At 39.7% G+C, this 13,985-nt stretch overlaps 1 protein-coding gene across 11 annotated transcripts in view; it reads left to right on the top strand.

Moving 5' to 3' along the window:
- Nucleotides 1-13,985, top strand: part of LINGO2 (leucine rich repeat and Ig domain containing 2) — a 1,231,101-nt gene that overhangs the window by 1,051,738 nt on the left and 165,378 nt on the right. For all 11 annotated transcript variants that reach the window (XM_084795136.1, XM_084795135.1, XM_084795139.1 and 8 more), the window contains one exon: nt 9,991-10,148. The gene's annotated coding sequence lies outside the window, so the exon portion shown is untranslated. The remainder of the gene's footprint in view (nt 1-9,990; nt 10,149-13,985) is intronic.

The raw sequence follows: 13,985 nt of genomic DNA, 5'->3' as shown, positions 1-13,985 counted from the left end.
CAGGGATGACAGTTAGCTTCAGGCTTTAAAAGCAAGAACTTGGTAACACTGAAGAAGCATTTAGTAGGAAAAAAATTTGCCAGTTAGTTGCTGGTAATGCCTGTGTCTCAGAATACTGTTCTATTTCTTGAAATCTTATAATTCAAGAAATAAAAGGAAAAGCTACAACATACACCTTGATATGTTGCCCTTGACTAATTTTCCAACTGTGAGTAGCTTATTTTGCACACGTTCCTCAGGAAACTTTCACCCCATCCTCACAGGACCAAGGCACGTGTCAGAATATATTTACAGAAAGAGAATCTGTTTATATTTAAGGCTTGCCTCTGTCTACTTCACCTCCACATAACTCGTTGTTTACTCTAAGAACCAGACAGATGGTTGGAAAATGCTCTTCTATTAAACATATATTGTCTCTCTGTGTTAAATGCATTTAGTAAAATCTAGGACTGGACACATGAATTCCAGAGCTCCAGATATAGACAGAGTGGGAGCGCTTACCTCTACACTTGGCTTGGAAGTCAAACCATCATTTCTCCCGGTTAGAGTTGGACTTGAACCGATCTCTCAGTCTCCACCTTCTTGGCAGCTGACCTGGAAACCCCTCCACACTGTCGTAGCTGTTTTCCTATGACAAATATTTTCAAACTCATGCTTTATAAATGATATACTTATCAATCAATTTATGAGTGCAGATATATGTACATATGTTTCTAACTGAATTATTTTCCCAGGAGATAAAAAAAAAAATTTTTTTAACATAAATCTGTACAAGTTGAGTGTTTCCAATAATATCCAGACAAGTATATTTCTTTAATACTTTTAATTTGTGTACATTGCAAAATTGTTGATCTCATGTCTTCTCACTCAAGTTCAGAGTCCAAGGCAATACTTTAAGAACATGTCGCGGCATTCTCTCTGATCTAACACTACTATTAGATCCATCACCTTAGCAACAGCACTCTGGCAGAAGCCTTCTTGGAGCATAGCTCTTGTAAAATACTGTAATTATAACTGGAAGACTCTTGGTTTTCACATTCCAAGAGATTCCTCACATTTAACAGCATGGGAGGCTGTCTAGAGCATGCTGTCTCTTCATCATAGCAAAGCCCTTATCTAGTTTCCCTTCCGGGTGGCTCAGACATGCCCAGATAGCACTCAGGAGGCAGAGGCGGGCGGATCACTGTGAGTTCAAGGCCAGCCTGGTCTACAAAGTGAGTCCAGTACAGTCAAGGCTACAGAGAGACCCTGTCTCGAAAAACCAAAAAAAAAAAAAAAAAAAAAAAAAGAGTCTTTGTATTCCTGCTCCTAGAGGCATTGCAGGTGTGGCTGGCTGCGGTGTCACATGTGCGTCAGTAGGGGCAGAGAGGAGAGAGGCTATGTCTATGCTCAGTGTTTTGCCCTGCGGACAGCTGAATGATTAGTAGCCTGACACTCTGAAGGTGGAACTTCCCTCCTGGGTGCTGACTGGCTTAGGTCTGTCATCTCCAAAGGGTCCTGGGAAGCAGAGCATTGTGGCACGTGCTTCTGTTATCCTGGCTACTCATCAGCCTGGGGCTGTAGGGCGGATGCAAGCAGTGGGAAAAAAGGTCTTTGTATTATCTGTAATTGCAGTATGTTTCTGTTTCATATTCTGAAAATCTAAATAAAGCAACTCTTGTTATGTCATGTATTATTATTGCTTACTATGCTTTATACTAAGAGACATGACAGGATATTTGTTGTAAACTAATACATAAGAAAACTGCAACCTTGACTTTAATTTTTTAAATTTTATTAATTTTTACATGCATGAGTGTTTTGTTCGCATGTATGTCTGTGCACCATGTACATGCCTGCAGTGCCCACAAAGACCAGAAGGTGTGAGGTCCTCTGGGACCAGCGTAACAGATGGTTGTGAGCTGCCATATGGGTTCTCGAAACTGAATCTTGGTTCTCTGGAAGAGCAGCCAGTGCCTTTTAACAGCTGAGCTATCTTTCGAGCCTCTACAACCATATTTTTATTGATTTATCTCTCACGCTTAAAAAAATGATCGTCATGATTGATTAAAAAATTTTGATCTGGTGAAGGTAAAAGGAGAAATAGAGAGAAAGCTGGATGTTTCAGTAGTTCTGACAGCAGTGGTTGTGGCTAAGACTACAGAGTGGCAGGAGAGGGAATGAGTCATCAGATGTGAAGTACGTTCCAAAGACAGAAGGAAAAGACTTGGTGAAGGGAGAACTCTCGGTAAGGGGAAACCATGTTTAAGGACCCAACCCATATTTTCAGATTCAGAGGAGCAGGCTGGATGTGAATACTGCTGACTTCCTGAGAGGTCTTTTTGTGTCTGTGCTGCTAAACATTGGGAAATAGAAAAGGGATCTGAGAAAATGTGTTATATATGGAGAGAGTAATGCCTTTAGGTTGGCAATATATATTGAAACATTAATACACCTCGGTTAGCATTTGTAACAGAATTTTAATGTGATGTATCAAGAGATTTTAATGAAAATAATGACCCAAGGACCAAAGACTAACATACACCACAACTTAAATAAGGGGAACATAAGGACCAGCAAGGGAGATGGAAAAGGAATGGCTAAGCAGAGGTAAATAGAGAGCATGTCTCATGGAAACTCATCTGAACCCTCTGAGCCTCGCCCCTGCAGCCCCCTTCGTGCCTCTGGAGTTCACAGACCCATGGATTACCCTTCAGTTCAGTGATCTACCACAAACAACACTCCAGCCACTCACTAGTATCCAGGTTTACCTAGACAGAATATGTAACACGAAAGGTTTACTTCTAAATGCTGACTGATGTTGCTGCTTTGCATTTAAAACTACTACTCTGGGTGTTCTCCCAGAGTCTAAATGTCACTCTTTTGATTCACAGCTCTGCATAAGTATCTAATCAGATCTTAAACATATATGTCCATAATTATGAATATAAAGCAGGCATTAAATAGAGACACTATGCAGTCATTTTCCATTTCCTTATATTAAAATGCCATAGTAGCCTAAAGAACCAATTGATAGTGATTGCATAATATATAATCTATTATTAATATATGGGTATTTCCTGAAAAGTACTCTAGAAGTAAGTCTTTTTTCATATTTATCTTTTGCTTTATATCTTAATCTCTTCAAAGGTTACTTGTGAATAGGACAATTTTAGCTTTCTTGAGCAATTTTGTTCAAATAATCTTCCACTTAAGAAATGTCAGAGGCTTTGTGATTTGATATAATGAGGCAGAGGCTAGTTCTGCCTTTCTCTGTATTTTTGTGACATTTAAGGTGCTTATTCTTCGCATATTTATATTAGAAAATGTATGGGCTGACAGCCTTCCCCACAGTTCACTTAGCTTTCCCCATGAATGTGGTGATCAGCATTTGGTAGACAGGGGTGTCTGCTCACATTGACGTGATGTTTCAGTTTAGGACACAGTGGTTGCTGATATTTGCATAAGTGCCAACTGAAGGCAAATAGGTCAAGGCCAGTCTTGTTTTTCCATTGAAAATCTACTGTCCTGTGGAGAGCTTTAAATGATCTGAGACCTTAATGACACAGTATACTCTACTTCATGAATGACAAACTAAACACAGTCAAAATATGTAAACCAAAAGCAGCTGTGGTTGTCTTATATCTAAATCTTATTTTTAAAAAGTTAGTCTTTGATATAAAGGAGTAAAAAATAAGTAGTTACTTGTTTTTTTTAAAGTTCTATCTCAAATTCTTTCACCATCAAATCATGTATTCACAGGAAAATCTGCAGAATGAATGATGGGTAAGAAAATAGTCTAGCAAAGTACTGGACATGGCTATAACTCCAAAGCCATAGCTCTCAGCGTCTGCCTCCTTGCCTTGCAATGGCTCCTTAAGTCATAGCTTAGTGGGAAGGTGTCATATGCGAGGGAGAACCACATGAATCTATGTGAGCCCCATTTCTTCAACTCAATAATTATATGTATTAGTTATGACAACTATGACATCCCAGTTTATCTTCCAATTGTTTTAGAATCAGTTATTACTCAATTTATATAACTATGATGATCTATTTAGTATAATAAAGTGAAAAATCTAGAACTATTGGAAACAGATGCCACAAGGCAAAGTTCTATTTTGATGAATTTATAAAATGTAGCTACTAAAATATTTAGACTTGAACCTCTTGGAAGTTGTTATAACCATATCTCTTTTTCAGATGAAGTGATTATTGTTTCTCTCATCATTGTACTGAGACATAGGACAGGGGATATAAGAACATACTACATATCAAGGAGGAAATATCATCAAAAGCAGTGAAGGTGTGCACAGGTGGTCATTGCAACTATACCTATTCAGCAGTTGCAGAAACTGTCATTTGGGAGAGATAACAGAAATGGATATAGATTTCTTGTCCTGTCATGGGAGGTCCCAATGACAGCATAGTTGCATAAAAGCATGCATTTCAGTCCATGACTTATGCACATTTGTCCTATAATATCTGCTAATAGAAACAGTACCTTGCTCTGTTATCTTGCCACAAATGCTGGCCATCTTAGCCTGAAGATAATTTTCCTATCCTCTACCTGCCATACCTATTTCTGGATAATATTATATTTATTAATAATATCTGTGGTATTATGTCTGATGCCATTGATTATGTCTGCACATGTGTGTACCTGCTTCTCCAGATACCTTATAAACCCCTTGAGGTAGAAACGATCTCTTGATTTTTATAGTTATTTCTAACCAAAATGATAAATTGTCAGTGTCCATATGGTAAGTGGTTCATAAAATCTTGAGTATAGATCAGGAAGAATATGAATTTAATATTTAGTAACTCAAAACAGCCCTCTCCACATGGACATTTCACCACCTAGAGTATCCAGCTAACAGAACGGGATACCGGACAGATCAGCTGCTAAATTCTTTGAATCCAAAGCGATGCAGTCATAGCTGAACAAACACAGTTGAATCCGAAAGTAATAGCAAGTGTCGAAAATATGATGAGTGGCCTTAAGATCTATTTTAGAGGGTCCAGAGTTCAAACCAGTGGTCAGAATTGAAGCCCAACTCTAAATCTAGAAAAATCCAACCATTGGGCTTGAGAATCAATGTCAGATCTGACAAAATCCCTTAGAGTTTACCTAAAGATCAATAAATATATTCATGAGACCCTAAAGCATCTGAAGTAGTCTGGAGAGGTCACTCTGTGTGGTTCCCTGCATTTTATGGGGGAAAGTCAGCCGAAATAGAAGCCCAGTGCAATGTAAATTATTATAGCACACAGAGTTATAGTACCTGGGTCATATTGCCAGTCTCTTTAGGGTCATTGTTCATTCTATTAAAAAGGAAGGGGTATGCTTCTCTTTCCTACACTTCTGTTTATTTTTCAAGTACATTATGAAGGGTTTTTTTTGTAAACTGAAAATAAATGGATATAAAAATGAAGTACTTTGAATGGGTTAATTTTTCAAACATCCGGAATACCAAAACACTAAGTTACTGCAATTTGATCAATAGAAACATCCACGTATAAAATTGGACCGCCAATAAATACAACTATCTACTTTTCAGGTTTTCTTTTCCCTTCTGAACTGATAAGTCACAGCCACTTTTAAAGAGGACAGATCTCGGAAAAGTCAAAGCCATGGTCTTCAATCCCTCCCACTAGGCCGATCTAGCCTGTTTTGAGCACGCATTGGAGTTGTATGATTATATACTAGGTTCCTGTAGTGGGGTATCCAGGAACCAAGCAGCTCCAAATGAGAAATCACGTGGTTAAGCCGCATGATCGCTGTTGTTATCATTTCCTCTAAACTTTCTGTGATACTGTTAACTTTCCCTGACATCTAACCAGATCATCCTGTGATATTTACCTATCTCGCAGGCAATGGGTTCTACATATGGATACCATGGAAGTAGAGATTTGATATTTAGAGACCCTTTGCAAACAAAGGCTACAAAACTGAGTTTAAACTGACACCTTGCTGCAATGAGTTGGGGGAAAAAAATCATACCCAATGTAACATCAAGTATAAGATGGTAGTTTTATTTCTATACCTAGGAAGTGAAGAACCCAGGATGAGCCCAAAACAGTGAGCATCTATTTCCTCATGTGCTGGAAGGGCCACTCTCTGCTCACATACACTTCAGCGGCTCTCACACAGCTTCCATCCCCAAGCTCACACCCACAGCACTTGAAAGAGACACTTCAATGTACTAACTACACCTGCTCTTTGGGGACAGTTCTTGGAGTGACACACAGCCCAGCCCTGATGATAAAGCAAAGCAATGTTTGTTTTAAAATTTTAAGTCTTTCTCATGGTTGCATGTAGCTGTTGAGCATATTTACAGTCAAATACCCTTCCACTGAGCTATACACCCTGATCATGATATTTAAATGTCAGCCACAAGAGCGTCCAGGCAGTGAAGACCAAGCGCTTGAATCGCCGTGCCACACAGTGTTGATCCTAGGCTTACAACTTTACAGCTACCACCTATGTCACATCTCTGGCCCTCAGTTTCTTTGCCTACAAGATAAAGGCTTAAAACCATGCCTCCTTCATAGGGTTAAGCACTGTGCACTTTTGTTTAAAATAATAAGAATCCTTGGAATTGGGCATGTCCATTGATATACCATTACATCGTTACTACCCATGACTCAGCCAAATGTGTCCACCCCAAAAGAATAGTTAGGGAAGCCAGCACCATACAGTAGAAATGATGTGGGTTTGGGAATTCTTTATCAGTTTCTCTTTGTTATGTAACACACCAGTCCACAATTTAATGGCTTGAAACAACAGTGTTCTGTATTTATCGGTCACTCTTGCATGCTGGGTAGGGCTAAATGGGTGGGAATGACTCAACTACTTCATATGGTGTTAGCAATGGCATCTTGTCCAGGGCTATCACCCCTGTATTCCTTCGGGCAACACTTTACTTACACAATAGTGGTATGTTAAGTGGTCACTCTATATTTCCCAAGCCTGACTGGGAACACTTCAAGTACTCTGAGAACTGAACTCCAGCATCCCAGGGTGCAATTTATATTATATTATATTATATTATATTATATTATATTATATTATATTATATTATATTATATTGAGCAAACTGTGAGAAGGGTCTTAAATTCAGGGGAAAGAACATTAGCCTCCCCTTCTAGATGGCCAGAGTGAAAGGGAAAAAAAGACTCACGGGCAGCTCTAGAGACAGAATCAGGTACACCTGAGCTTCCACCTAGGAATCAAGGGGTTTGTGAATCACTAGAGCAGTGGTTGTCAACCTTGCTAATGCTGGGACCCTTCCATAGAGTTCCTCCTATTGCGGGGACCACCCAACCATAAAATTATTTCACTGTTACTTCATAACTGTAATTGCAAATCATGACAAAAATATCTGATATGTGACAACCTAAATGGGCCGTGACCTACAGGTGCAGAACCTCTGCTCTGAAGAGATAGTTGAATTTCCTTCACAGACAAGGCTGAGTCCACGTGCCCTTCCTGTTCTTCATCTTTAATTCCCTCATGAGGAACAAAATGAAGTAAGGGTCGAGAGCACCCTTTGTAGAAAGGATAGAAAGAGCCTATCAGGTACCTCTCAGTTCTACATTCTCAGTTATCACACATTTAAAATTGATGTTCAATTGTCTGTGGCCTCTTGGTGTATGTGCTAAGTCCTCTAAGTTAGAAAAGCTACAAGTCCTGTAATGGATTCCAGCTGACGGAGTGTTCTAGTCAAACCATCTCAAGCATTCCATTCACAGTTGGGAACACTTTACTCAGGAATGATAATGAAATAGCAGACACATCAACCTTTAGGAGCATCATGGTAAGGTAGTAGAGGCCCACAAACCACTCTGATATTCAAGTCTCCGTGGTCACGGTTGGTGGGGTAGGGACCTTCTCTCTTCGTCTTGTAGCCATCAATTTTAGATACTTCTTTAATTGAATGCCTACAAACAGTCTATAAGGTGAGATTGAGTTAGTAGTTATCCTAAATTTCAATTTGTGTCTAGCCAAAATTCACAAAACGTTGTTTATTGATACTTTTGACTCTAAAGAAATGAATGTTCATTGTAAGTCAAGTAGCCAAATCACAGCACAGAATACAATATCACATATTTAGTTATAAAAATGACAGTAAAAGCTCATCAGAGAGTAGATGGGGCTAGGGGTGCCGGGATATTTACTCTACCTTCAGTGGTACAGAACCTCATTTACAGGCAGTAGTAGAGCATCATGTCACAAGAAGGAAAATACAGAACTTCTAGATACAGTTAAAGGTCATTTGCTTAAGGCTAGGATTTCCTTCACATACAGTGTGGCACTTCAGAAATCCTCAGGTGTTCGTTAAATTTGTTTTCTTTAATCACGAAAGGTCAGGCTGGTGATCTTTCTCTGAGGGTTATGAGACACTCCTTACAGGATCTGGGGGGGGGGGGAGGGGGATGTCCCAGATCAGGGGAAGAGAGAACCCCACTGAGAAAGGGAGTTCCTCATAATAGACCAGGTTCAGTTGGCTCTACGATATGCCAGACTTTGACCTCTCCACCAGCACCCCACAGTCAAGGAGACCCACTGCCCTCTTCTGGCTTCTGGGAGTACTTCTCACCCAATAGTGCATGCGCAGAGAAGCATGCAGATACACACAAAAATGAATAAAGACCAATACAGCTGTGTTAAGCTTAGCTAGAATGATTTGAATCTAAGATCCTATTGGTATGGAGTACAGAGGCAGATCAGTTGGTACTTAATTTTCACCAGAGAGTGCTCATCGCAGATGATGGGAGAACTAACACTGGCAAATTAAAATTGTCTGGGAAATGTAAAAAAAAGAGACCTCTGGAAGTGGATGTGAACCGGGCTGTTCCCAGCAGGTGATCCATCTGAAGCTGTATAACAGTCCTTCATTGATCTCAGCATTTTCCTTTCATGAGTTTCATTCATCCTTTTTTTGTTTCCTCTTGGATTTTCCCCCTATATTACTTACTCCCCTCCATAGAATTCTGGTCTTGGAAATTTTAGTGCCTCTTAATGATCCACAGCAGATACCTCCCCCCAGCAGGAAAGATACTCTATGACATTGCACCAATCAGCCAGAGTGTGCCTCAGTCGACTGCATATAAGCACGAAGGGAACCATCTCGGTTTAGTTTCAACATCTGGCTGACCATTCTTAGTACCTTCTATTTCCAGAACGCCACCACAGTATTTCATAAATTATTACGATAAGATAGTTTTTATATCTGTTACATGAGAGCAGCTCTGTTTATAGTATTCTCTGTGACAAATGACATTTATAAACACTGACTGCTGAGATGAACAAATGCCTCCCATCAGTAGAGATCCCTAATTACGGGAGAAGCCACATGTCTCTCGTTTCAGCTTAAGCCAATAGCATGCTATGCTTTCAGAAGGTGGTATGTATTGCCATGGCTTTTCTCTGGTACTCAGGTGCTTTAGTTGAGCTGCTCAGGCACACACAGGTTTTTCTTCCTCCTCCTTCTCCCTCCAGTATTCTAGCTGGAGAAAGTACGTGTACTTGGCTTTCTGTTAGCTGGCTCCAAATTGGGCATGCTCAACACGTTCCTCTGACACTGAGATCTGAAATGAGGTTTCCAGCCTCCTTTTTCTGGGGGAGTCGGTTTCATTCTATATATTTAGCATGAGTGATATCCGCCCGTCTGTTTTACAGTGAACATCATTACTATTAAAACAATCTTTTCTTGTAGTATTGTTAGAAATATCTTTATTTGCTCATTATAGAGGCGTGAGTTCATTGAAGGCTCAGTGTTTACTAGAGTAGAACATATGCACTCCTCCTTTGCTCCTGTTGTTGTTTTTTTTTTCTTTTTCTGTTTGTTCCACCCCTTACTGCAGCTATGCCCCCAGAACATTGCTAAGCACTGCTAGCAGCTGCTGTAGTTGGGATTCCATTTCTCAGGCAGGCAATAGACTGTTACAAAAGAAGCCACTATTAAACTCGCTAAGAAGAAGTAAATTTGATCTTTGTTTACTCAGATAAATGAAGAAAATCACATCTGCGACCTGGGGATGGTTCAATGGATAAGAGAGCTTTCGGTGAGAACAAGAAGACCTGAATTCAAGTTGCCAGCACCCTCCACACTATTACCACTATTCCTTCTACACGGTCCTTTTGAAATACAGTCAACATACAGGTAACATTGTATGGATCCACCAGGTCATATTCAGGAATATGTATGATACATATATGCATGCAATAGGAGTGAAGGTAGGCCACGGATTGGAAGGAGAGCAGTAGGCACGTGTGGGAGAGTTTAGAGGGTAAGAAAGGGAAGGGGTGAGTGTTGTGATATATTTTCATCTCTAAAATATAAAATTAAAGTGACAATGAAAAGTCAGGTATGGACTGGTACCCTGGCTTTGGAGAACAGGGACAAAGCGATTCCAGTTCCTTGCCAGCCAGTCAGTATAGACAAAACAGTAACAGTCTCTGTCTCAGAAACTGAGGTGGAGAGTGATAGAAAATACATGTATAAGCCTCTGACCCCTGAAGAGCATGCCTAGGCATGTAAGACCCCCATATAGGCATAGGCAAACATTGCAACATTAAAGAAATAGATAAAAATAACTTTAAAAAGAAACAAACAAGATCAAGTTGTCCCAAAAGAAGGCTGTCTCTCTGTCTCTCTGTCTCTCTGTCTCTCTGTCTCTCTGTCTCTGTCTCTCTTTCTCTCTCTGTCTCCTTATCTCTGTCTCTCTGTCTCTCTGTCTCTGTCTCTCTCTCTCTCTCTCTCTCTCTCTCTCTCTCTCTCTCTCTCTCTCTCTCTCTCTCCCAGTGTGTGTGTGTGCGCGCGCGCGTGTGTGTGTGTTTCTTTTTTGCTATGAGACATAGTCTCACCCTGTAACCAGACTGGCCTAGAGCTCAGTATGGAGCACATGCTCTCCTTGAACTGTCTGCAAGTCTCAGGCCTCAGCGTCATGGACAGTTGCATTACAGGTTTGACCTGCCACATCTGGCTTCCTGTCATTTGAATGGACGATACAGATACTATAATCTATACTATCATCATTATAACATGTGTAGAAAAGCTGTTTTTCTTTATATATACTTGGATGTAAAATTACCAATGAAGGGGGTGGTGGAAACTGAAGATTCAGTATCCTCTAAATGAAGCAGCTTAGTTGCCCTAAAGTTTGATTTCAGGTCATGTCCATAAACTTTAGTTGTGTAATTCTTACCATGTTAACTTTAAATATAATTCTCAAAGTAATAAGATGAGATAAGATATTCTCAATGCAGATGGGATTAGAAGTTTCTATAGTGTCAAGGGGCCATTGGCTGTTAAAGTATAGGACACTCTTGAAGTGCCTTTTGCTTCTAGATGCTCCTTGAGGATCCTCCACACTATGTCACTTACAGATAGCAATCCCATCATCGAAGTGGCTACATTTTTATTTACACACACACACACACACACACACACACACACACACACACACACACACACCACACACACAATACACACACACACACACACACACACACACACACACACACACACACACACTATACTGGAGGGGAAAAACATGATGTATCTCTAAATTGACTTTTAGATACTAACACTGAATTTTTTCAAATGTTGATTTTTGGTGGTTAAAAATAGATAATCACTCTAGTACAGAACTCTTTTCCTTTCCTTTAATTTTAGTCAGAAGGTCAGTGTCAAAATAGTTTGGAGTCCCCATCTTGGAAATGTACTGCACGTTGTATTCTGTGCCCTGGGAACCAGCGAGAGCAGGTCGCTCCTACCTGAAGGCAGGTCCGCCTCTATGGAGAAACCTACCTTTTCTCTTTGAGGGTGAGGCTTTGGGAAAGATACACCTGCAGCCAAGTGTTTCATTGCCAATGTTGATTTAATCTTTTGAAAATGCTATGTGATTCCAAAGACCAACTTGTTAAAACCAAGAGAATTGTCTAGGTTTTACTTTTTAAAATAGGTGGACCTGTGAAGTGGGCCTCTCCTCTGTTGGCACTATTAAATCTTCTCAAATATTCAGTTTAACTCTGGTCCTGGCAAAGCTGTATGTATGTATGTATGTATGAATGTAAGAATGGGAAGAAAATTCTTACATGAGACTCGGTATTTTTCTAGATGTTTAGAGTTTCACCCAAAGATAAAAAGGGGGAAAAAAAGGACAAAAGTATTTATTCACTGAACTACATTTACAGCCCTTTTTATGTTTATTTTTGAGCCTTGTAGCCCAGGCTGCCCTCGAACTTGTAATGCTGCCCGGGCAGACCTATAACTTATGATTTATCTGCTATCTGCTGCAACCTCAGAGGTAGCTAGCATTATGGGGGCAAATGGCCACAACCAGCAACTGAAGTGCATTCATTTAGGTGTCATGCATAAATTCTGACAGATTGAATGGCGCTCTGACATCAGCAAACAAACAACAGTAGGCACATAGGCATATCAACTACAAGAATCATCAGGGCACTCCACAACATGTTTCACGAAAGTACATTACAGTAGCCTGAAATGTAGTAATATGCAACAAAGTACATTCATACGTACGTACATGCATACATGCATGCATACATACATACATACATGCGTACATACATACATACATTATAACATGCCACTTGCAGTTTTATTGTGAAGGCTTGGACATAGAAAAGCCAGGTGAGGAGTAAATTAGTGTCATTCTTGGAATGATTTTTACCATCAGGAAGACATTCCAGGCCAGGAATAATTGTACGGGCACATGGAACCTACAGAGCTGCTTCTCTGTATGAGAGCATGGTTAAACAAACATGAAGAAATAAAGTTTTAGGATACAGCCATCTATAGCTGGTTCCAACTCCACTAGAGCCTGTATGAAGATGGTCAAAGCCTCCAATCTCATAGTTGCTGTTTCTCTATATGCCAAAATAATTATGCTGTTTGGGTGATGTTTTAAATATGCGTGGACTCTACTGAGGCACAAACACTTGTGAGTTTTTCTTCTTCTAGCCTCTGAATTTGTATATATAGTCTTGTTTCATTAGGAGTTCTTAATAGGTTTTAATAATACTAAAATATATTTTGCTACTAATAGTATCATACAGATTGAACCTATCTTTCCATAAAATTATTTTAATGGGTGGGTTTTGTAATGAATTGCCATTAATCTAGATGTTAAGAAAGCACACTCTAGTGTGCTTTGTATTAAACTACCTTAGATCTTGTCTAAGGAAGCTAAAGACAGTGAAATAAAGGAACCAACTAAGAGGAAATTCTATTCTCTGATTTCTTGAAGTCCAGGAGTGCAGCCTCTTAATTCAGATTTCCCAGGACTGCATCCTGTACTCTCACTCATACATAAAATTAACATGATGGCCCTTGGACTTGTCAGCTCTATGAAACTTTTCCATTCTTGTGAATGTAAAAGTACATTAAATATTATATGTTTGCAAGATATTTATTTTAATAACATGGATGTTGAATCTATAATTCATCAGTTCTGAAGTCTTCACACCTATTTCCACAGATTTATATTCTAGTGGGATAAGGAGGGGAAAAGTGGATTTTTTTTTTTAGGCACCTGGTTTTCCTCCATTTGGGGATCTTTAGAAGAGCTTTTTTTTTTTGTCAAGTAAAACAATTTCTTAAAGATGTATTTCTGAAGCGTTAGGGTATTTCTCTGTGGAGCATTCTTATACAGACACATTTTACACTCTTTTGTGCTATTGTCCTGTGGCTCACTGCTGGAAGACTCAGCCGATTTCATTTAGATTGTGTATCTGCTGGCTGCAGCACCTCTGGGTACACACAGGACCAGGTCCTTTTGTTACTCGGAAGCTTCCACGGGAATGCAAACAAATCCAGCAGAGATTAAGAAGGCATAAAGGAGGTGGGAGAATCAAAGATAACAAATTTAAATTTTTTAAAGAGGCTAAACCCTTTGTAAGAGCAAGGAAAAGGATCTTTTCAGGGTCAGTCTCCATTATGTGGATGAAGGAAAACTAAAGGTGTTCACCAACA

The sequence above is a fragment of the Acomys minous genome, assembly GCF_964271855.1.
Source record: "Acomys minous genome assembly, chromosome: 1".
Classification (NCBI taxonomy): Eukaryota; Metazoa; Chordata; class Mammalia; order Rodentia; family Muridae; genus Acomys; species Acomys minous.
Note: the sequence above shows the minus strand (reverse complement) of the source record. Positions and strands in the feature narration are given on the sequence as shown.